Genomic DNA, 23,704 nt, shown 5'->3' with positions numbered 1-23,704 from the left:
TGGAAATGTAAGTGGTACAGTGCAATGGAACATAGGTTGGTGTTCCTCAAAATGTTTAACATAGAATTACCATATGAGCTACCTACCATTTCTACTCCTATGTATACGCCCCAAAGAAATGAAACCAGGTGGGGTGCAGTGGCTCACACCTGTAATCCCAGCACTTTGGGAGGCTGAGGCAGGAGGATCGCTTGAGCTCAGGAGTTCAAGACCAGCCTGGGCAACATGACAAAACCCCATCTCTACAAAAATACAAAAGTTAGCCGGGCGTAGAGGTGCATGCCTGTAGTCCCAGCACCTCGAAAGGATGAGGTGAGAGGATTGCTTGAGCCTGGGAGGTTGAGACCACAGTAACCTCAGTCAGCTGTGATCACACCACGGCACTCTAGCCTGGGTGATAGAGTGAGACCCTGTCTCAAAAGGAAAGAAATGAAGTGAAACCAGAGACTAATGCGGATACTTGTGTGCCAATGTTCATTGCAGCAACATTCACAACAGCCAAAAGATGGAAATAATCCAAGTGCCCATTAACAAATCAATGGGTAACCAAAATGTGGTCTACGCATGTAAAGGCATATTATTCAGCCACAGGAAAAGGAATGATGTTTTGATACACACTACAACATGGATAAACCTTGAAAGCATTATGCTAAATGAAATAAACCAGATACAAAAGGACAAATATGCATGCTTTCACTTATATAAAATATCTAGAATGGGCAAATTAATAAGAATCCGAAAGCATATTAGAAGTTACCAGGGCCTGGAGTTGGGAATGAATGGAAGTTAATTGTTTAATGGGTATAGAGTTTCTTTGTAGTGACGGAAAATTTTTGAAAATAGATAGTTGTAATATTAATAGTTGTACAACATTGCAAGTAATTAATGCCAATGACTGCATACTTTTAAAAAATAACAAATATACATTTTTACCGCAATAAAATAAAAAAAAAGCTGATTACATACTCATTTTATTCTTTTCACGTGAAACCAGAGGCTCTCCAAACTGCTGACAACGATTATCTCATTTCATCTTCACATGTGTCACAAGGTAAGGATTATCGTCTCCAACTGACATCTAAGAAAACAAAGATTCAGAGAAGGGCTTGGGGCCATGTAGCTACTCACTGAGCCAGGATTGTGCTTGAGTCTACCTTTCCCTAACACTAAGTGGTCAATACATGCATTTCTCTATGATCTTCTGAGATAGCCCAAACATATATGTGTGTATCCATTCCTTCTTTACAGCAGCAGATCCAGGTTAGTGGGGAGGAAGAATACTCTGGGTTCCATAAGGAGAATTTCCTGATTCTGAGGGGAAATTGAACAGTTTTCTCAAGGAGTCCAGATGATTCTTTTATAAATATAAGGTTTGCCTTGAAAGTGCCACTGTAATGCTTCATGTATTTTATGATCTCAGTTATCTGGAAGACAGCCAAGGATCCAGCATGAGCAAAAATCACCTGCTAACAACATATGAGAGCTGAAAAAAGTAAAGTTATGCAAAGGTATCAAGGTTAGCTATTCCGTTGGGGCTGCAGTCTCTGCATACTTTTACAACACCTTTTCTTACTGCCATTCCTGGTCTGCAGTTTTAGTAGAGAGAGGCTGGAGCAGGGAAAGGAGGTAGTCCCTCTCCTCTCCTCTCCTCTCCCCTCCTCCCCCTCCCCTCCCCTCCCCTCCCCCTCCTCTCCCCTCCTCTCCCCTCCCCTCCCCTCCCCTCCCCTCCCCTCCCCTCCCCCCCTCCCCCCTCCCCTCCCCTCCCCTCCCCTCCCCTCCCCTCCCCTCCCCTCCTCTCCCCTCCTCCCCTCTCCGCCCCTCTCCGCCCCTCCCCTTTTCTGAGATAGGGAAAAAAAGGGCTCTCACTTTGTTGCCCAGGCTGGGAGTGCGGTGGCGCGATCTTGCCTCACTGCAACCTCTGCCTTCCAGGTTCAAGAGATTCTCCTGCCTCAGCCTCCTGAGTAGCTTGGATTACAGACACACGTCACCACACCCAGTTAATTTTTGTAACTTTAGTAGAGCCGGCATTTCACCATGTTGACCGGGGTGGACTTGAACTCCTGGTTTTAAGCGATCTGCCCACCTCGGCCTTCCAAAGTGCTGGAGTTACAGGTGTGAGTTACCATGCCTAGCTGGAGGCAGTTTTTCAAGAAAATTGCAAGTGACTGTAAAGAAGTGAGTCTGAGACAGTAACTCATGTCTATAATCCCCGCATTTTCGAAGACCAAGGCAGAAGGATCGCTTGAGCTCAGGAGTTCAAAACCAGCCTGGGAAACACAATGAGACCCTTCCTCTACAAAAAAATAAAAGATAAAAAATTACGGCCGGGCGCGGTGGCTCAAGCCTGTAATCCCAGCACTTTGGGAGGCCGAGACGGGCGGATCACGACGTCAGGAGATCGAGACCATCCTGGTTAACACGGTGAAACCCCGTCTCTACTAAAAAATACAAAAAATTAGCCGGGCGAGGTGGCGGGCGCCTGTAGTCCGAGCTACTCGGGAGGCTGAGGCAGGAGAATGGCGTGAACCCGGGAGGCGGAGCTTGCAGTGAGCTGAGATCCGGCCACTGCACTCCAGCCTGGGCGACAGAGCGAGACTCCGTCTCAAAAAAAAAAAAAAAAAAAAAAAAAAAATTAGGCAGGTACAGTGGCTCATGCCTGTAATCCTAGCACTTTGGGAGGTCAAGGTGGGAGGACTGCTTGAGCTCGGTAGTTCAAGACCAGCTGGGCAATGTAACATTAAAAAAAAAAAAAAAAACCTGGGCATGGTGGTGCACGCCTGTGGTTCCAGCTACTAAGTCTAAGGTAGGAGGATCATGAGCCCAAGAGGTCGGGGCTTCAGTGAGCCATGATAGCGGCACTGCACTCCAACTTGGGCAACAGAGCAAGACACTGTTTAAAAAAAAAAAAAATTAGCCAGGCACAGTGGCTCATGAGGCTGAGGCAGGAGGAGTTCTTGAACCCTGGAGATTGAGGCTGCAGTGAGCTATAATTGTGCCTTTGTACTTAGCCTGGGCAACCGAGTAAGACTCTGCCTTCTAGAAAAATAATTTTTTTTTTTTCAAAAAGGCTGGGTGCAGTGGCTCATGCCTGTAATCCCAGCACTTTGAGAGGTCTAGGTCAGTGGATGATTTGAGGTCAGGAGTTCAAGACCAGCCTGGACAACACACTGTGAAACTGTCTCTACTAAAAATACAAAAATTAGCTGGGTGTGGTGGCATGCACCTGTAATCCCCGCTACTCAGGAGGTTGAGGCAGGAGAATCCTTGAACTCAGGAGATGGAGGCTGCAGTAAGCCGAGATCATGCCATTGTATTCCAACCTGGGCAACAGAGTGAGAGTCCGTCTCAAAATAAATAAACTAATAAATATAAAATAAAATAAATAAAGAAGAAGAGAATCTGTCCTGCCTGATGAGGTGGACATCCTCTTTGCACTCTTCCATGTCTGGTTCCTTCATTTTTGTCTCCTTTCTGACTTCTTTTTATTCACTGGATTTTTAAATGTTGGCAATGCCCAGGGTTCTGTCCTTCCAACTTCTCTTCATATTGTACGTTCTCCCTTGACTGATCCCATCTGCAAACATGGCTTCAGCTACATTGGCCTGAGGACATCTACATCTCTAGCCTGGCAGCTCCACTGAATTTAGATTCATCTATCCACCACAAATTTCCAACTGGATGCACCCAACCATAGTCATCATCTTTTTCTGAAACCTGAGTTTCTGTTTGAATAAAAACATCAACCAACCAATCACCCAAGCCAGAAAGCTGGGAATCCCCCCTTTCCTCTTCTCTTTTCCTGCACCCTACTTTCTTTTCCTGTCCTGTCAATAGTATCTCCTGTACCTTGATAATTCAGTCCCTCTTCTCCACCCTCATTGTGCTTTGATTAATTCCTCCTTATTAAAACTTACCCAGAACACTACAGTAGACTGTGTTTGTCTCCCTATCTCCAGTCTTAGTCTTCTGCAATTTTTCTTCTCTAAAGAATGCTTAAACAAACAAACGAGATAACATTTGGTCATACTTTTCTTCTACCTAAAAGTGACTAATGCTCAAGGTAAATTTCACAAGATAAATTTCAAACATCCAGGCTTGACATGGCTGACAAGTTTATTCATGTTCTTCATCACATGTTCTCGGGCCACTTTCCTACACACAACTTGAGCTGTAGTCATCCTGGCCAACTTGTAATTCTAAAAATATGCCATTGCCCATCTTGCCTATGTGCTTCTACACAAATTGTTCTCTCTGCTTGGAATGTTCACCCACTCCCTTGTCCTCTACTTCTCTGCCCAACTTTTATGTGTCCTCATGGTCTTAGCTCAAGCATCATTTCTTACAGATATGTTCTGACAACTGAGTTGATTTGGAAGCTTGTTCTTTGTAACCCTCCCAATTATCAGCCTGTGCAGAACTTTACTTAATCCTTATCACATGGATTTTCTTGTGTGGTGCCTTCACTAGGCTAATTATTACAGATGGAAACTGCATCAAGCATATGTCTGATACATAGGAGGGAATGAAAGACATGTTGAATCAATGCTTCCTGCTTAGAAAATTATTCCATCTCAGCTGGGCATGGTGGCTCTGCCTGTAATCCCAGCATTTTGGGAGGCCGAGGTGGGCGGATCGCCTGAGGTCGGGAGTTTGAGACCAGCCTGGCCAACATGGAGAAACCCCCTCTCTACTAAAAATACAAAAAATTAGCCGGGTTTGGTGTCGCATGCCTATAATCCCAACTACTTGAGAGGCTGAAGCAGAAGAATTGCTTGAACCCAGGAGGCGGAGGTTGTGGTGAGCCAAGATCGTGCCATTGCACTCCAACCTGGGCAACAAGAGCGAAACTCCATCTTGAAATAAAACAAAACAAAATAAAATAAAATAATTCCATCTCAGTCCAAATCACAAGGAGTTGATAGACAACCCCTCCCAGCAACAACAACAGGGTAAATGTCAGGGTTGGCCGGGCGCGGTGGCTCAAGGCTCACTTAAGATGTCAGGGTTGGCTAACACAGTGAAACCCCGTCTCTACTAAAAATACAAAAAAAGGATGAGGCATAGATTGAGACCTGAAAGTCAGAGCTTGTTAGCCTAGGTGACAGAGCGAGACTCCGTCTCAAAAAAAAAAAAAAAAAAAAAAAAAGACATTGAAGAGATATCAAAAGGGCAGAGCTTGTTAGTAATGACAATCAGCCTGGATTATTCAGTGTGACCACTCATCCCAGAAGCTGGTGGACATCCTTGCTTTTGCCTCCCAGTGATACTTCGCCTTTCTTTGAGTAATGGTACCTTAATATGCCTTAGGGATACCAACCCAATCCCCGTGGTCCAGGTGGGGCTGATTGCAAGCTTTCACTCCATTGATAAGTACAGGGCCTAGGTTTGTCTGATCATAACATTCCATTCCCTTTGCCTCAGCAGTCGGTTCAGTGATAGGCACATAACACAAGCCAGACCAACGATACTAAACACCAGGACATTCTCTGAGCTATCTAGAAAGAGCGTTTCTTTTTCCAGTGGGATTTTTGGTGGAAATATAAAGTGGAATTATAAGCCTGTGGTGACTAGTTGCCATTTTTGCCTCCATCTGTAAGAAGATTTGAGAATGAGGCCTATGTAAAAGGAAGAGGTCCTGAGAGGCATAAAATCACATTGCTGCTGGTAACGTTTTGAGTACCTAATCCAACTTTGCATGACTCCAAGCCTGTTGGTTTTGATTTTCTAGTTACATGATAAAATAAATTCCCCCCCCCCTTTTTTTTTTGTTTGTTTTTTCGAAGCAGAGTCTTGCTCTGTCGCTCAGGCTGGAGTGCAATGGTGCGCTCTCGGCTCACTGCAACCTCTGCTTCCTAGGTTCAAACAATTCTCCTTGCTCGGCCTCCCAAGTAGCTGGGATTACAGGTGCCCACCATCACGCATAGCTAATTTTTTGTGTTTTTAGTAGAGACAGGGTTTTGCCATGTTGGTCAGGCTTGTCTCAAACTCCTGACCTCAGGTGATCCACCCACCTTGGCCTCCTAAAGTGTTGGGATTACAGGGATGAGCCACCACTCCCGGACAAATTCTCCTTTTTGAATAAGGAAATTCAATTTGGATCTCTGTCGCTTGCAACCTAAAGAGTATTTATTAATATAGAAATCAGAATAGTCGACACATATAGAAAAAATGTGAATACAGATGTTCTGTGATCATGTGACATGGATGTGCTTCCTTCCATCCAAATCATCTCAGCCAGTGACTCTCTGGGCATGCAGTACAGGAAGGGAGTGGTAATCTCAAACTACTTTAACTGTGGCCCGCTTACATGGAGCACACCTACTCCCCATTCCATTCACATATTCCAAAAAAAAAAAGGGTTTTCCAAATGTATTTTTTTTTTTTTTTTTTGAGACGGAGTCTCGCTCTGTCACCCAGGCTGGAGTGCAGTGGCGCAATCTCGGCTCACTGCACCAAATGTATTTTGTTTTACATTTTTAATTACTAAGCAAAACATGAATACATTCTTGTTTGAAACATTATAGATAAAGGAGACAGTCCCCTGACTTTTACTTGACCATTCCCTTCCAGAGGTCACCCTGCATCCAGCTAGCAGCCTTTAAAACCTTGTAACTCAGTGTAAGAGCATATAGAAATATAGAGGTTTGTGTCACATGGTGGCTGTGCAGGTGACGGTGACAGTGATTATGTAGGTGCTGCCCACATACACAGCAAGAGTAAAGTTGAATTAAAACGTCCCAGCCGCAGAAACACTTCCTGTCTTACTCCATCATCCAACCCCAGAGATATCTGAAACCGACCTCTCTTTTAAATCCCTTCTATGTATTTAGAAATCCTCTCTAAAAGGCTGCTATTTAAAACTTCCTTGGGAAGGGGAGGATAAGCTAAATATAATTTTTCTCATATTTTCTTTCACTCATGAAAAATAATTATATAGGTAATATATGAATATGTGCTTAATTTAAAAGATTAAAAAAGACAGAAATACATGGGACGAAAGGTAAAAACCTGCTCTCGTTTCACAATCTCAGTTCACCATTTCCTCCTCTTCTTTTCTTTTCTTTTCTTTTCCTTTCTTTCTTTCTTTTTTTTTTTTTAATATTTTACTGTAAGTTCCAGGATACATATGCACAATGTGTGGGTTTGTTACATAGGTATACATGTACCAAGGTGGTTTGCTGCACCTATCAACTCCTCAACTAGGTTTTAAGCCTCACACGCATTAGGTATATGTTATATGGCATACTTTTCTAGTCCTTTTTCTATTGTGTTGGTGCAAAAGTAATTGCGGTTTACACCAACCTAATATGTATTTTTATTTTATATATGTAATGCAGCAATAACGTAATGCAGCAATATATTTCAGAAACTTTTTCAAGTCCGTGTCACGAGATGAAAAGATTAAGCTATGAGAAACAGCGAACATGCTGTTTGGTAATGATGTACAGGATGGGCAAGTTTTGAAGGGCAGGGAGGGGTTAGGAATGGTTGTACCCAAGCCTAAATAGGGAAGGCTGGGCTGGGCCGGGTGGTGTGTTGAACATTCGTATGGGTGGAGGAACTCAGTGGGGCCGTGTCAATAGCAAAGCTCACTGACTTTCCAATTTTTCCAGACCTGCTTGTCAAATCTTGCACCTGGGAGGATGGCTATGTTAGTGGCAGTAATGGAGCTCTAATTGATTCCTAATTTCTATTAAAATTCAGGGTTTTTTTTTCTTTCTTTCCTTCTTTTACCACAATGCTTACTGTTCCTTTTTTTCAGATAAATCAAGGTAAATACCTTTTTCCTCCCTATGTGGTAATTTCATAAATTGAATCTTTGAAGAATTGTTCTTGTGTCGAGTTCTCTTTTTTTTAATCTGGAAGAAATTTCCTCTTCCCTGTGCTCCACTTCCTTCTTAACTTCTTCATCTTCCTCTTCTTTCTTTCTTTTTTCTTTTTTTTTTGGAGACAGAATTTCGCTCTGTTACCCAGGCTGGAGTGCAATGGCACCATCTCGGCTCACCACAACCTCTGCCTCCCGGGGTCAAGCAATCCACCTGCCTCAGCCTTCCGAGTAGCTAGGATTACAGGCATGTGCCACCACGCCTAGCTACTTTTTGTATTTTTAGTAGAGACGAGGTTTCACCATGTTGGCCAGGCTGGTCTCGAGGTCCTGACCTCAAGTGATCCGCCTGCCTTGGCCTCCCAAAGTGCTGGGATTACAGGTATAAGCCACTGCGCCTGGCCCTAATTTAGGCTCGATCTTATGATTACTTATCTAACATGCCAACTGTTTCACGCTGAAGTTCATAGAATGTTGAATACACTTCCAAGAGACTGGAGTATATGGGCTTTGGTGTGATATAAAATATACCACCAGATGGCTGGGCGCAAGACTTTGCCTCAGGAAAAAAAAAAAAAAAAAAAAAAAAAAAAAAAAAATATATCACCAGGATGACTGACTATACTGCCCTTTTTTCTGGAAAGTAATGTAGTGCCAGGGAGAAAATGATGAGCTATAGAAAGTTAGACAGGCCTGGGTGTATATCCAGGTTATACCACTCACTAGTTTCAAGATCTCAAGAAGGTACCTCACAGGTCTCAGTGTTTTATTCTGTAAAACAGGGAGATGCCTGCTGGGGTAGTTGTCAGATTAAAAAGAAAATTGTATATATAACACTGATTCAATAAATGAGTACTTCTACTAATTCTAGGAGATAAAACACAAAGGCAATAAATGAGTACTATTTTCCCATCCTAGCATTTTGATTTTGAGAATAGTCTATGGAAATTTTATACTACTCACCAAGTCAGCCAAGGCAGAAAAGGAGAGAGAAATTCAGTCAGATGATCTGTCTAAAAGAAAACACTGCTTTATGATTCTCTTTTGCTGTATTCACTCAGAAACCTGAGCTTGCATGACCTAGTGCAGGAAGAAAAGGAAGCTCTAGAAATATGATTCCTGCTTTACAGAAACAGGATGATCGAATATCTGCAAAACACATACAGGAACCAGCATAATGTCTTACTAAATGTTTGTTCAGTAAAGACATAACCGCAATTTCACAATAGTAACAAGCTACTTTTCTAAGTGTCAATGAATTTCCTTTTAACATTCTTTCATTTTCTGTTTGTATATATCAGGAAGTTTGAGTTATGAATGACCTCAAACTAGCTTAAGTAAACGTAGGCACATACATACCCTTCCACAGAGTATACTGAATCATGTTACAGGAAATAATAGGGGTGGTGTTGACCTCAAGCACTACTAGATTTGGGGATCCACATCCCCATCTCTTTGCTGGGCTCCACTCTCTGCTTGTTGGCCAGATGGCTTCTAAGAGAGAGTAGATATGAATTCAGTCAACTTGCAGCTTGGATATTCCAAATCAGTCTCCCAGGATACAGATGTAAAATGCCAGGGATGAACTCTAATTGGTCTTCCCTGGACCATCTGACCACCCTTTGAACCAATACCTGTGGTAAGGGGAGAGGGGATGTTTTGATTGGCAGGTTGGTTTCTGTACCCACTTCTGTGGCTAATGTGGATGAGGTTTGATGACCTGCAGTTCCACTAGAAACACACAGAATTGGGAGGGTTGTTTTCCAAAGGTAAGAGATAGCTTTTAATATAAAAAGTAGGAGGGGTTGCTGGGCAGACAATGCAACCAGAGGCCCATGCTGGAGATAATCTTTTATAAATGATCGAATAGCTAGAATTTTGTTGTGATTGTATAGATTAGAGTTTTGAAATTTTATGTATCACGTTCTTTATTCCCTAGGAGAGTGTGTTTTTCACATGATTACTCCTGGTAAATGTGTCCTAACGTTTTGAGGGAAATTATTATTTTTTAGAGTTGCTTTAATAGTGGTAATAGGGAGGGCTATGATGAGGTATCTCAGCAAAACCAAAAAATTCTCCCTAATTGGTCATTTGGTGGTTTTCTTTCTGTACTTGCTAAAAGTAGCTGATTCAGAAGTGGATAGATGAGAATTTGCAATTTTGCAGTTAAAATGAATGTGTGATGAATTACTTTGATTTTTTTGACTTAATCCCATCGATGTAAAGTGAGGCTGGGAAGCATGTGACTTTGTTGCATACTCATTGTCATCACTCAGTTTAGTTCCATGAGAGGGTGGGCGTAGGGAAGGTGTCTTTAAGGTTAGTTGACACTTTGGAATAAACCTGGCTCTTTTTTTTTTTTTTTTTTTGAGACAGAGTGTCATTCTGTTACCCAGGCTGGAGTGCAGTGGCACGATCTCGACTCACTGTAACCTCTGCCTCCCGGGCTCAAACCATTCTCCTGCCTCAGCCTCCCTAGTAGCTGGGATTACAGGCATGCACCACCATGCCCGGGTAATTTTTGTATTTTTAGTAGAGACGGGGTTTCACCATGTTGGCCAGGCTGGTCTCGAACTCCTGACCTCAAGTGATCTGCCCTCCGTGGCCTCTAAACTTGGTTCTTCAAAACAGCTAAATATATACATATATATATATATATTTTTATATATATATGTATATATTTATTTTATTATTTTTTTTTTGCTTAGCACAGATGCTCAGGGACTGGCAGGAGCTCCTGCTTTTTGGATGAGTAGCAAACAACTGGTATAAACATCAGGTCTGTCCTCCCATCGCTCTTCCCCAAGCCTTTCCTCCATCTACGTGCAGAAAGCTCCATGAGGTCCCTGTTCCGCATGCCAAGGCACTAGAAATCAGAGCTCCTGTATCTGTTCTCTGGGCCAATCGTTTTCTTCTCTCTGTGCCTGGCTCTAAAGTAAGCCGCGAATATATCCACGTTTGGTGGTAAAAGGAACTGACAATAATGTTGAGTCAGTGCTTCTCAAACCTTAATGTGCGCATGAGTCATTTGGCTAAACTCTTGTGAAAATGCAGATTCTGATTCAGTAGATCTGGGCATAGCTCTGTAGATCTGGGCTTGAGACTCCGCACTTCTAGCAACTCCTAAGTATGGCTGCTGCTACTCCTGGCCCATGAAACACATTTTAAGTAACACAGCAGTAAAGTGACAGGATTTCCCAAATTTTAAGTAAAGCTGTTTTGTACCTAGGTGAGGTAAATAGGCACTCTCCGTAGACTATTAGTTAATCCTTTGATACTTCCACAATTTACGCAAGTTTGAGAAATATGCTCTTAAGCAAAGTATGATGACATAATGAATACAAGAGTGTTGTGATTTAAAGATTACACAGAAAATATATAAAACAGATAAAATATACAACATATAAAATGTTTTCATATTTGTGTATGGGTCCTAGAAATGTTCCCCAAGATCAGTAGAGATTCTGTAAAAACAAGAATAAATTACTAGCAAGATGCATACTAATAACCTTTACAAGGAGTTTATTTTTAAAACATTGGTTGTGATGGCATGGTCTTGCTTCATTAAAAATTTCTAGACTGGAAACTCTCCTTATAATGGTAAGAAAAATATAAACGTTACAAGGGTTTCTGTTTTTTTGAGACAGAGTCTCGTTCTGCTGCCCAGGTTGGAGTGCAGTGGCACCATCTCGGCTCACTGCAACCTCTGCCTCCCGGGTTCAAGTGGTTCTCCTGCCTCAGCCTCCCATGTAGCTGGGATTACAGGCACACACTACCAAACCTGGCTAATTTTCATATTTTTAGTAGAGACGGTGTTTCACCATGTTGGCTAGGCTGGTCTTGAACTCCTGACCTCAAATGATCTGCCCGCCTTGGCCTCCCAAAGTGCTAGGATTACAGGTGTGAGCCACCGCACCCGGCCAATAAAGCTTTTCGACAGGCAAGATCTGAAAAAGCAAAAGAGAAAAACTAAAGTGACTTATCTGTTTTGTCAGCACCTTTGCTGACAAATATTTTAAACATCCTTCCCCTCAAATGTACTAATTCAACAAACACACATTGAGTGCCCATTACACATCAGGCACGGTGCTAGGTGCTGGGATACAGTGGTGAGTGAAACAGACATGCTTTCTTGTTTTCATGCATCTTATAGTCTGGAACTGAGCTGATCAATACAGTAGCCTCTAGCCATATGTGGTGATTGAGCACTTGAAAGGTGGCTAGTCCAAATTGAGATGTGTTGTAAATATAAAATAAACATGAGATTTAAAGGACTATCCCCGAAACCTCAGGCTTGGCTTCCAAATATTTTCATTGATATAGAGAAACCACAGCAGTTTCAGAGAAAAGAGAAGTAAGTTCATTAAGGAACTTCAAAAGAAATTAATATGAATGATGTTGGAGAACACTCAGGGACTGTTTATGTATTTCACAATTATATAAAGGCTCTTTATTAGAAAAATGTAAAAAAAAAAAAAAAAACTGCTCTGTATTGTCACAAACTTCTAAATCAAAGGGAGAAACAAAGAAGAGGACTTCCACTGGCCCTAAAGAAGAACTTGAACTATCTTCAGGTTCCCGGAAGTAGTATTTTCAGCACCCAATATATTGTGCCTTTCTTCAGCTACCCTACCTTTATCAAGAGGGCAGCGACTGTTGGTTGCTTACCTGATAACTCTTCTGCCCTTCACAGTTAGTAACAGCACCCAGATTTTATTTCAGATGCCTTTGTGTGCTTCTTATGCCTATGTTCTGGCTTCCTTAGTATGTGGTGATATTCTGACCAATGTGATGTAAGATGAGGTGTTGTGTTGAAAAAAAAAAAAAAACTCTTGAAAGGAATTACTAGGAATTGCATCCCTTTTGCATTGCCTCTTCTTTCTTTCTGACGCCTGGAACACAGATGTGATGGCTAAAACCCCAGCAGCCATTTGATGACTTTGGATATAGACATCAGACACTAGTAAGTCACACACGGAGGCTGGAAGAACAAAAAGAGAGAAGCATCTTGGGTTGGGTCCCTGATGATTTCATGGAGTTTCCATACTGGCCCTAGATTACCAAGTTCCAGATTCCTTTTATGTAAAATAAAAATCTTTATGTATTTTAACTACTATTATTTTGCATTCTTAGTTACATACAACCAAACTTAATTCTAATGATCTTGGTTTTCTCTTTTTAATCAAACATATAAAGTCTATATTATAAAAGACTTAAGAAATAATAGAGCTACAGCTATTTTGGAGAGAAAATGTTATTTCAGAAACTGCCTGAATTCAGGGTTCTTTACATATATACTGATAAAATAGAACGGCCCAAACAAATGGATAAATTTCAGGGAAGCTTTAGTAAGTATAATATAAAAGACTTTATATGCAGAGGTTCATACATAGAACAGCAAACAAACAAGCCCAACAATAGATTCAAAGAGACTTCTACACACACAAGAGTGTGCAGCTCATAAATGTCCACTTCCTTAACTGAGAATTATTATCAATCAAAATGAAACAGGAGTAAAAAAGTATGCATTGCTACTTTAAAAAGCAAATGCATTTTTAGGATATTTTAATGACATTCTGATGTATAAGGGCTGGGAATAGACCCTTTCAATATATTTTACAATTGTCAGGTCCTTGGTTAAAATCTGGGTATTCTATTTTATTCTCCAAATGATGAAAAGGGGAAAAGTGCACTAAAAATAATCAAAGGGATAGAAAACAGGTCATTTCAGAGAGACTTTTTTTTAAAAAAGATTTGTCTACAAACAAATGGGAAAACATTCTGTACTCATGGGCTGGAAGAATCAATATTGTTAAAATGGCCATACCGCCCAAAGCAATCTACAGATTCAATGCTATTGCTATCAAACTACCAATGTCATGTTTCACAGAACTATAAAAAACTAGTCTAAAATTCATGTGGAGCCAGAAAAGAGCCCAAATAGCTAAAAGAATCCTAAGCAAAACCAACAAGCCTGAAACCTCACTTTACCCAACTTCAAACTACACTACAAGGCTACAGTAATGAAACCATCATGATACTGGTACAAAAAAAGACACATAGACCAATGGAACAGAATAGAGAACCCAACAATAAAGCCACACATCTATAATTATCTGATCTTTGACAAAGCTGGCAAAAATAAGCAATGGGGAAAGGACTCCCTAGTCACTAAATGGTGCTGAGATAACTGGCTATCTACACACAGAAAAATGAAACTGGACCCCCTACTTATCACCATAGGCAAAAATCAAGTCAAGATAAATTAACAACTTAAATGTAAGACCTCAAACTGTAGAAATCCTAGAATAAAATCTAGGAAATATCATTTTGGACATCAGTCTTGACAAATAATTTATGGCTAAGCCCTCCAATCAATTGCAACAAAAACAAAAATTAGCAAGTGAGATCTAATTAAACCAAAAAGCATCTGCACAGTGAAAGAAACTATCAACAGAGTAAGCAGACAACCTACAGAATGGGAGTACTTGCAAACTATGCATCCAACAAAGGTCCAATATTCAGAGTCTGTAAGGAACTTAAAAAAAATTTAAAAGCAGAAGACAAATAATCCCATTAAAAAGCGGGCTAAGTATGTGAACAGACACTTCTCAAAAAAAGGCACACAAGTGGCCAACAAGCATATGAAAAAATGTTCATCATCACCAGTCATTAGAGAGATGCAAATCAAAACCACAATGAAATACCATCTCATATCAGTCAGAATGACTATTAAAAAGTCAAAAAATAACAGATGCTGGCAGGGCTGCAGAGAAAAAGGAAAGCTTTCACGATATAGGAGGGAATGTAAATTAGTTCAACTGCTATGGAAAGCAGTTTGGAGATTTCTCAAAGAACTACAAATGGACATGAAGAAGAGAACAATAGACACTGAGGATTATAGGAGGCGTGAGGGAGAGGACAAGGGTTGAAAAACTAGCTGTTGGATACCGTGCTCATTGCCTGAGTGACAGGTGCAATTATACCCTAAACCTCAGCATTACACAATATACCCTTGTAGCAAACCTGAACATGAATCTAAAATAAAAGTTAAAAAAAAGTTTTGTCTAGCTTGGAAAAGAAAAAGAAGACAAACTATTTCATGCATGTGAAGAGTTATTTAAAGAAGGCTAGTCAGTTTTTAATCATTAAAGTAGAACAGAATCAAATTACCTTGGGTTGAAGAAATTGCTTATTGAGAGCGTTGACAAATATCTAGTGTCATTGAAGGTAGCGGAAGACTCTCGATCCCTAGAGATCTTTATAAATCCTGGAGGGGATGTAGGAGACATCCCATTGTGATGTCTTGCCCCGTGATCAACCATGAGCCTCACTCCTGAAGCTGAGAGCCTGTGTTGAAAAGAAGGACTTCCTAGAAAGACGGAGTGATGTTTGGCCACAGAAACTCTTAGAATTCTTCTCCTGATTCTTTCTTTGAAATTCAGTCACTGGAAAATTCCTTGAAATATATTCGAGGCTGGGCACAGTGGCTCACGCCTGTAATCCCAGCACTTTGGGAGGCCGAGGCAGGCGGATCACCTGAGGTCTGGAGTTTGAGACCAGCCTGACCAATATGGAGAAACCCTGTCTCTACTAAAAATACAAAATTAGCCGGGCATGGTGGCACATGCCTGTAATCCTAGCTACTCGGGAGACTGAGGCAGGAGAATTGCTTGAACCTGGGAGGTGGAAGTTGCAGTGAGCCAAGATCACGCCATTGCACTTCAGCCTGGACAATAGGAGCAAAATTCCATCTCAAAAAAATACACACACACACACACACACACACACACACACACACACAAAATATGCATACGTTCCAGTTTTTTAACATAAGGAAAAACGGCAGCGACGGTTTTTCATTTTTATTTTTTATTATTTTTGAGACAGAGTCTTGCTCTGTTGCGCAGGCTGGAGTGAACTGGCTCGATCTTGGCTCATCACAACCTCCGCCTCCTGGGTTCAAGCAATTCTCCTGCCTCAGCCTCCTGGGTAGCTGGGATTATAGGCATGCGCCACCAAGCTCAGCTAATTTTGTATTTTTAGTAGAGACAGGATTTCACCATGTTGGCTAGGCTGCTCTCAAACTCCTGATTTCAAATGTTACACCTGCCTCAGCGTCCCAAAGTGCTGGCATTATAGGCATGAGCCACCGCGCCCAGCCTAGCAGCCACTGTTGATTGCCCACTTGTAGCAGAGGTTTTGGGTGCCCTGCACACATCCCCTTAGCGTTCCCATGTCTAGGATGTGCTGATGACACCTGTGAATCTCCACCTTAGTGCCTCTACCAGTGCCTAAGCCATTGATTTGTTCTTTCTGGGATAGATCTATAACCTAGGCGTGAGTTTGCTTTTTCTGCCCACTGAGCCTTGCTAGTACCACAATCCGAGGGCTCACAAAATGTCTGATTTGCCATCATAGATTCCTACATAGCCTCGTTCTGGGAGTGAAGGCCCACTTTATGGCAGAGGAGCAGCAATGAGCATGTGACAGTGGGACCTATGGGCTCTACCAAGTGCCTCATCACTGAGAAGTACCACCCGATGGAACCCTTAGAATCCTGTTAAAAACCAAGCAAAGGAGCCAGCCTGAGGATGATATTCTATTGGAGTGGAGTCTTGTCCTTCAAAATGTGGCATATATAGTACTTTGAACCAAAGGTCAAATGTTACTGTGTCCCTAGTAGCTAGAATACCCTCCCCAGACCCTAGTAGATGATCTAGGATTGAGATAGATTTATCAGGGTAATTTCATTTGCCAGTGATTGGTTTAGGGGAAATGAGTGCATCTTGGAAAGATGTAGCTGTTCAATAAACCCATCCTGGTATGTAAGGAGAAACTGCTTTTCTCTTCTGGCTTTAGAAGTGTTGTGTAAGATAACATCTGGAGCAGTGGCAGCCATCTTATCACCATGAGGAGAGAGACAACATAGAGACCGAGAATGGTAGAATGAGCAGAGAGACAGGAGGAGCTGGGTCCTTGATGACATTATTGAGCCTTTAAAGCTGCCCTAGGGCTGGGAGTGGTGGCTCACACCTGTAATCACAGCACTTTGGGAGGCTGAAGTGAGTGGATCACCTGAGGTCAGGAGTTCAAGACCAGCCTGGCCCATATGGCGAATCCCCATCTCTACATAAACACAAAAATTATCTGGGCATGGTGGTGCACGCCTGCGGTCCCAGCTACTTGGGAGGCTGAGGCAGGAGAATTGCTTGAGCCTGGGAGGCGAAGGTTGCATTGAGCCAAGACCGTGCCACTGCACTGCAGCCTGGGAGATGGGAATAAACCCTGTCTCAAACAAAAACAAAACAAATAAACAAACAAAAAACCCCAAAAGCAGCCTTGGAACTGCTTTCCTCTGGACATTTTGTAAAGTTAAACAACAGATGGTTTTATCATTTAAGCCACTTTTAGTCCAAAATGGGTAATTTCAGGTGATAGTGATATTCATGTCAGATGTTGCTAGTTAGGCTTTCCTGAATGTATCCCTTCCCATGGCTTCCTTTGTGCTGATAGTACCTCCTTTCCATTCCAGAAGCCCAAAATGCCTCTTAACACTTTCCCAGCCTCCTTTACAGGTAAGATATGGATGTGTGACTCAGTTCCTGGCAATGAGATTTGTGGAGGGGTCTGTCGTGAGTCTTCTGAGAAAGGATTTCCTCCTTAATAAAAAGTGGCATTTAGGGAACATGCCCTTATTCTTTGGCCAGATGCTGCTGTGTGTTCATGAGATATATGAAACTGTGGCTGCCATCTGTGACTATGAGTGGACAGTCTAAGGATGAAACCAATATGCTGAGAATGACACAGGGAAGGCCCAGGTCCTCAATGATATGCAGAGTCCCTGAACTCACCTTGGACTTGCCCTGCCTCCTTAGTTCTTTTTATGTGACATAGTAAATGTCTTTTTTTTTTTTTTTTTTTTTTTTTTTTTTGAGACAGAGTCTCGCTCTATCGCCCAGGCTGGAGTGCACTGTCACAATCATAGCTCACTGCAGCCTCGAACTCCTGGACTCGAGCAAACCTCCTGCCTCAGCCTCCTAAGTGGTTGGTACTACAGGCATGAGCCCCCATGCCTGACTAATTTTTGTATTTTAAAATATTTATTTATTTACTTTGAGACGGAGTCTCACTCTGTCGCCAGGCTGGAGTGCAATGGCACGATCTCGGCTCACTGCAACCTCCGCCTCCTAGGTTCAAGCAATTCTCCTGCCTCAGTCTCCTGAGTAGCTGGGACTACAGGTGTGCGCCACGAGCTAATTTTTGTATTTTTGTAGAGATAGAGTTTCACTATGTTGGCCAGGATGGTCTCGACCTCTTGACCTTGTGACCTTGTGACCTTGTGATCCGCCCACCTCGGCCTCCTAAAGTGCTAGGATTACAGGTGTGAGCCACCATGCCTGGCCAATTTTTTTTTTTTTAAAGATGGGACTTCTCTGCATTGCCCAGGCTGGTCTTGAACTCCTGGCCTCAAGCAAACCTCCCACCTCAGCCTCCCAGAGTGTTGGGATTACAAGCATGAACCACTACACCTGGACAATAAATGTCATTTTAAAAACTGTTTTTTGTTGAATGTTCTGTTCTCGAAGCCAGAGTCATCTGAACTCAAACATATAGTATTATATGCCACCTTAACTCCTATCTTCTGCCCCCAAAATTCACCAGAAGTGAAAGAACTAAAAGATTTCTGTAAAAATTTTAAACATCAGTTGGTCTTGGTATTGTACTATAATGATTATGGAAAGTGCTCATAGTATTTTATTATCTAGTCACAGACTATTTCTGCCGCCCTTCATGTGAAACAGATCATTAGGTATTCATGAGAATTATGAAGACATCCCTTCTCAATGTCCCTGTTATTTGGACAAATAGCAAAACTATAAAGGAACTGCTGTACTCCTGTAGATGTTCTCATTCAGTTGGACATAATAGTTTCTGAATTTAATTTTTATAAAAAGAAGGAAAATATAGCCAAATTCTGTAATTCTCAAAAGCTGTCAATAAAAATATATTGAAAACTTTTCAAGACAAAATCAATTGTACACATGACTTTTTTTAAATTAAAAAATTAAAAAATTAAAAATGTAGAAAGTAGAAATACTACAGGCATACCTGGTTTTATTGCACTTTGCTTTATTGTGTTTTTTACAAATTGGAGGTATATTAGTCTGTTCTCACACTGCTAATAAAGATATACCCAAGACTGGGTAATTTGTGAAGAAAAAGAGGTGGCCTGGCTCGGTGGCTCAAGCCTGCAATCCCAGCACTTTTGGAGACTGAGGCAGGTATATCACGAGGTCAGGAGTTCGATACCAGCCTGACCAACATGATGAAACCCTGTCTCTACTAAAAATACGAAAATTAGCTGGCCGTGGTGACACGCACCTGTATTCCCAGCTACTGAGAGGCTGATGCAGGAAAATTGCTTGAACCCGGGAGATGGAGATTGCAGTGAGCCGAGATCACACTACTGCACTCCAGCCTGCGGGACAGAGCAAGACTCCATCTCAAAAGAAAAAAAAAAGGAAAAAAAGAAAAGAAAAAGAGGTTTAATGGACTTACAGTCGCTGGGGAGGCCTCACAATCATGGTGAAAGGTGAAGGAGGAGCAAAGTCACGTCATACACGGTGGCAGGCATGAGAGCGTGTGCAGGGGAACTCCCCTTAATAAAACCATCAGATCTCATGAGACTTAATCACTATTACAAGAACAGCACAGGAAAAACCTGCCCCCATGATTCATTTACCTCCCACTAGGTCCCTCCCACGTCATGTGGGGACTATGGGAGCTACAATTCAAGATGAGATTTGAGTGGGGACACAGCCAAACCATATCAGGTTTGTGGCAACCTTGCATTGAGTAACTCTATGGGCACCACTGTTCTGATAGCATCAGCTCACTTTGTGTTTCTGTGTCAAATTTTGGTAATCCTTGCAATATTTCAAACTTCTTCATTTTTTTAATATCTGTTATGGTGACCTGTGATCAGTGATCTTTGTTGTTACTATTGTAATTGTTTTGTGGCACCCTGATCTGAAGTATGCCTATATAAGACGGTGAACATCATTGTTAAATGTGTGTGTTCTGATTCCTCTAATGACCTCCCCTCCCCAACCCCAGTCCCCACCCTCTCCCTCTCCTTGGGCCTCTCTATCCCCTGACACACAGGGATATTGAAATTAGGCCAGTTAATAACCCTACAATGGCCTCTAGGTATTCGAGTGAAAGGAAGAGTCACACGTCTCTCACTTTAAATCAAAAGCTAGAAATGATTATGCCTAGTGAGGAAAGCATGTTCAAAAGCCCAGACAGCCTGAAAGCTAGGCTTCTTGTGCCAAGCCATTAGCCAAGGTGTGAATGCAAAGGAAAAGTTCTTGAGGAAAATTAAAAGTGCTACTCTAGTGAATGCTTAAGAAAGCTAAATACCCTTAATGATGATATGGAGACACTTTTAGTGATCTGGATATAAGATCAAACCAGCCATAACATTCTCTTAAACCGAAGTTTATTCCAGAGCAAGGCGTAGCTCTCTTGGATTCTGTGAAGGCTGAGAGAGATGAAGAAGCTGCAGAAGAAAAGTTTGGTGCTAGCAGAGTTTGGTTCATGAGGTTTAAGAAAAGAAGTCATGTCTATAACATAAAAGTGCAAGATGAAGCAGCAAGTGCTGATGCAGAAGCTGCAGCAAGTTTTCTAGAAGATCCAGCTAGGATTGTTGATGAAAGTGGCTACGCTGAACAATGGATTTCCAAGGTAGACAAAGCAATCTTATATTACAAGAAGATGCCATCTAAGACTTTCATAGGTAGAGAGGAGAAGTCAATGCATGGCTTCAAAGCTATGAAGGACAGGCTGACTCTCTTGTTAGGGGCTATTGCAGCTGATGATTTTAAGTTGAAGCCAATGCTTAGTTACCATTCTGAAAATCCTAGGGTCCTTAAGAATTATGCTAAACTTACTTTGCTTGTGCTTTATAAATGAAATAACAAAGCCTAGATGACAGCTCATCTGTTTTCAGCATGGTTTATCAGACAGTTTAAGCACATTTTTAGAAGTATTGTTCAGAAGATATGATTACTGTCAAAATATTACTACTATTGACAATGCACCTGGTCACCCAGGAAGTCTGATGAAGCTGTACAAGGAGATTAATGTTGTTTTCATGCCTGCTAACACAACATTCATTCTGCAGCCCATGGATTAAAGACTAGTTTCGATTTTCAAGTCATTTAAGAAATTTTATGGGGCTATGGCTGCCATAGTGATTCCTCTGATAGACCTGGGTAAAATTTTTTTTTTTTTTTGAGACAGAGTCCTGCTCTGTCACCCAGGCTGGAGTGCAGTGGCGCGATCTCCGCTCACTGCAAGCTCCATCTCCTGGGTTCACACCATTCTCCTGCCTCAGCCTCCCGAATAGCTGGGACTACAGGTGCCCGCCACCACACCCAGCTAATTTTTTTGTATTTTTAGTAGAGATGGGGTTTCACCGTGTTAGCCAGGATGGTCTCGATCTCCTGACCTTGTGATCTGCCTGCCTTGGCCTCCCAAAGTGCTGGGATTACAGGCGTAAGCCACCATGCCCAGCAGACCTGAGTAAAGTAAATTGAAAACTTTCTGGAAGGGATGCACCATTCTAGATCCCACTAAGGACATTCACAATTAATGGGAGGAGGTCAAAATACTGACATAATAGGACTTTAGAAGAAGCTGATTCTAACTCTCATGGTTTACTTTGAGGGGTTTGAGACTTCAGTGGAGGAAATACCTGCAGATATGTTAGAAATACCAAGAGAACTAGAATTATAAGTGGAGACTGAAGATGTGTCTGAATTGCCATGTCTCATGATAAAACTTGAACGGATGAAGAGTTGCTTCATATGAATAAACAAAGTGGTCTTTCAAGATGTAATCTCCTCCTGTTGAAGATGCTGTGAACATTGTTAAAATGACAAGAAAGGATTTAGAATATTACATAAACTTAGTGAATAAAGCAGTGGCAAAGTTTGAGAGGATTTTTTTTATTTTTTATTTTTTTGAGATGGAGTCTTGCTTTGTTGCCCAGGCTGGAGTGCAGTGGCACGATCTCAGCTCACCACAACCTCCGCCTCCCAGGTTCAAGCAATTCTCCTGCCTCAGCCTCCCGAGTAGCTGGGACTCCAGGTGTGCACCACCATGCCCAGCTAATTTTTGTAGTTTTAGTGGAGATGGGGTTTCACTATGTTGGCCAGGCTGGTCTCGAACTCCCGACCTCGTGATCAGCCCACCTCGGCTTCCCAAAGTGCTGAGATTACAGGCGTGAGCCACTGTGCGTGGCGATTTGAAAGAATTGACTCCAATTCTGAAAGAATTTTAACGTGGGTAAAATGCTATTAAGCAGCATTGCATGCTACAGAGAAATTGTGAAAGGAAGAGTCAACCTATGATGCAAACTTCATTGTAGTCTATTTTAAGGAATTGTTACAGCCATCCCCACCTTCAGCAACCATCACCCTGATCAGTTAGCAGCCATCAACCCTGAGATGAGACCCTCCTCCAGCAAAAAAAGATTACAACTTGCTGAAGACTCAAATGATCGCTAGCATTTTTTTTGCAATAAAGTATTTTTAAATTAAGATATGTACATTGTTTTGTTAAATATAATGCTATTGCACGCTTTATAGTATGAACATAACTTTTTTTTTTTTGAGATGGAGTTTCACTCTTGTTGTCCAGGCTGGAGTGCAATGGCATGATCTTGGCTCATTGAAACCTTCACCTCCTGGGTTCAAGCGATTCTCCTGTCTCAGCCTCCCGAGTAGTTGGGATTATAGGCGCATGCCACCACGCCCAGCTAATTTTTGTATTTGTAGTAGAGACAGGGTTTCACCATATTGATCAGGCTGGTCTTGAACTCCTGACCTCTGATGATCCGCCTGCCTTGGCTTCCCAAAGTGCTGGGATTACAGGCGTGAGCCACCATGCCCGGCGAACATAACTTTTATATTACTGGGAAACCAAACTATTCATGTGACTCACTTAATTTTGATATTCCCTTTAAGTGTCAGTGGTCTGCAACCACACCCACAATATCTCTGAAGTGTATCTATATATTTCTACTTAGCTTAAGCGTTAAACAGCAAACAAGATGAGAATTTAGAATTTTAATTCCCAGGACTATTTTCTTTTAAATATAGGTCTATATCCATAATATATATATAGAGAGAGAGATAATGAAGAAAGATATTGTTGGAATTCTTCTAGTCTGTTTTAGGCTTACGGATAGCTAAAGAGGTTCAATGTTAGTTTTCTTCTCTTGGAAGAAAACCAGTATTTTCTAGAGGATTTCGTGGTTCTGGAAGTACCACTTCTAAAGCCAGCTTCTCTCTGCAGAACTGCGAATGTCTTTTCAGATAAGAAATTCTGCATTCTACTTATCTTCAGGATGTATTCTTTGATAAGGTTTCAACAGATTAATGAGCAACTGAACTGCCATATTTTGAAATGGGAGAACAGTTTGCCTGAGTCAGGTATCCATCCCTTCAGGTTCCCAGTTGGCCCTGGGCCCACGGTGAGTGAGCTCTCTGCTTGGTGCATCATCGCTCCACCTAGTTCAAGTTCTGGCGGCTTCCTGATTTTGAGATTCTCTTGGGAAATGAGCCCCTGCTTTAGCCTGAGGCTGGCTCAGGAAGGCAACCTTTCACCTACTTAAGGAAAAGTTCACAGACAAACTAAACAATATGTTGGGTTAAAAAAAAGAGACCAATCCTACTATTACTGGATTAATGAAAGTCTTCTCTCTTATAGTACATGCAGTTGTACTACATGTAATCATTTGTGTTTTGGGGCGTGTGTGCATGTGTGAGTGTGCGTGTGTGTTTTTTGTTTGTCTGTGGGGAGGCAGTC

The 23,704-nt window shown here is 41.8% G+C and overlaps 1 protein-coding gene across 1 annotated transcript in view; it reads right to left on the bottom strand.

The window, feature by feature from the left end:
* The window catches only part of FARSB (phenylalanyl-tRNA synthetase subunit beta), an 896,824-nt gene that overhangs the window by 270,889 nt on the left and 602,231 nt on the right, over nucleotides 1-23,704 (bottom strand). The window lies entirely within an intron of this gene.

This window comes from Macaca thibetana, chromosome 12 (genome assembly GCF_024542745.1).
Source record: "Macaca thibetana thibetana isolate TM-01 chromosome 12, ASM2454274v1, whole genome shotgun sequence".
Lineage (NCBI taxonomy): Eukaryota > Metazoa > Chordata > Mammalia > Primates > Cercopithecidae > Macaca > Macaca thibetana.
The sequence above is the reverse complement of the archived record's forward strand: the minus strand, read 5'-3'. Positions and strand labels throughout refer to the sequence as shown.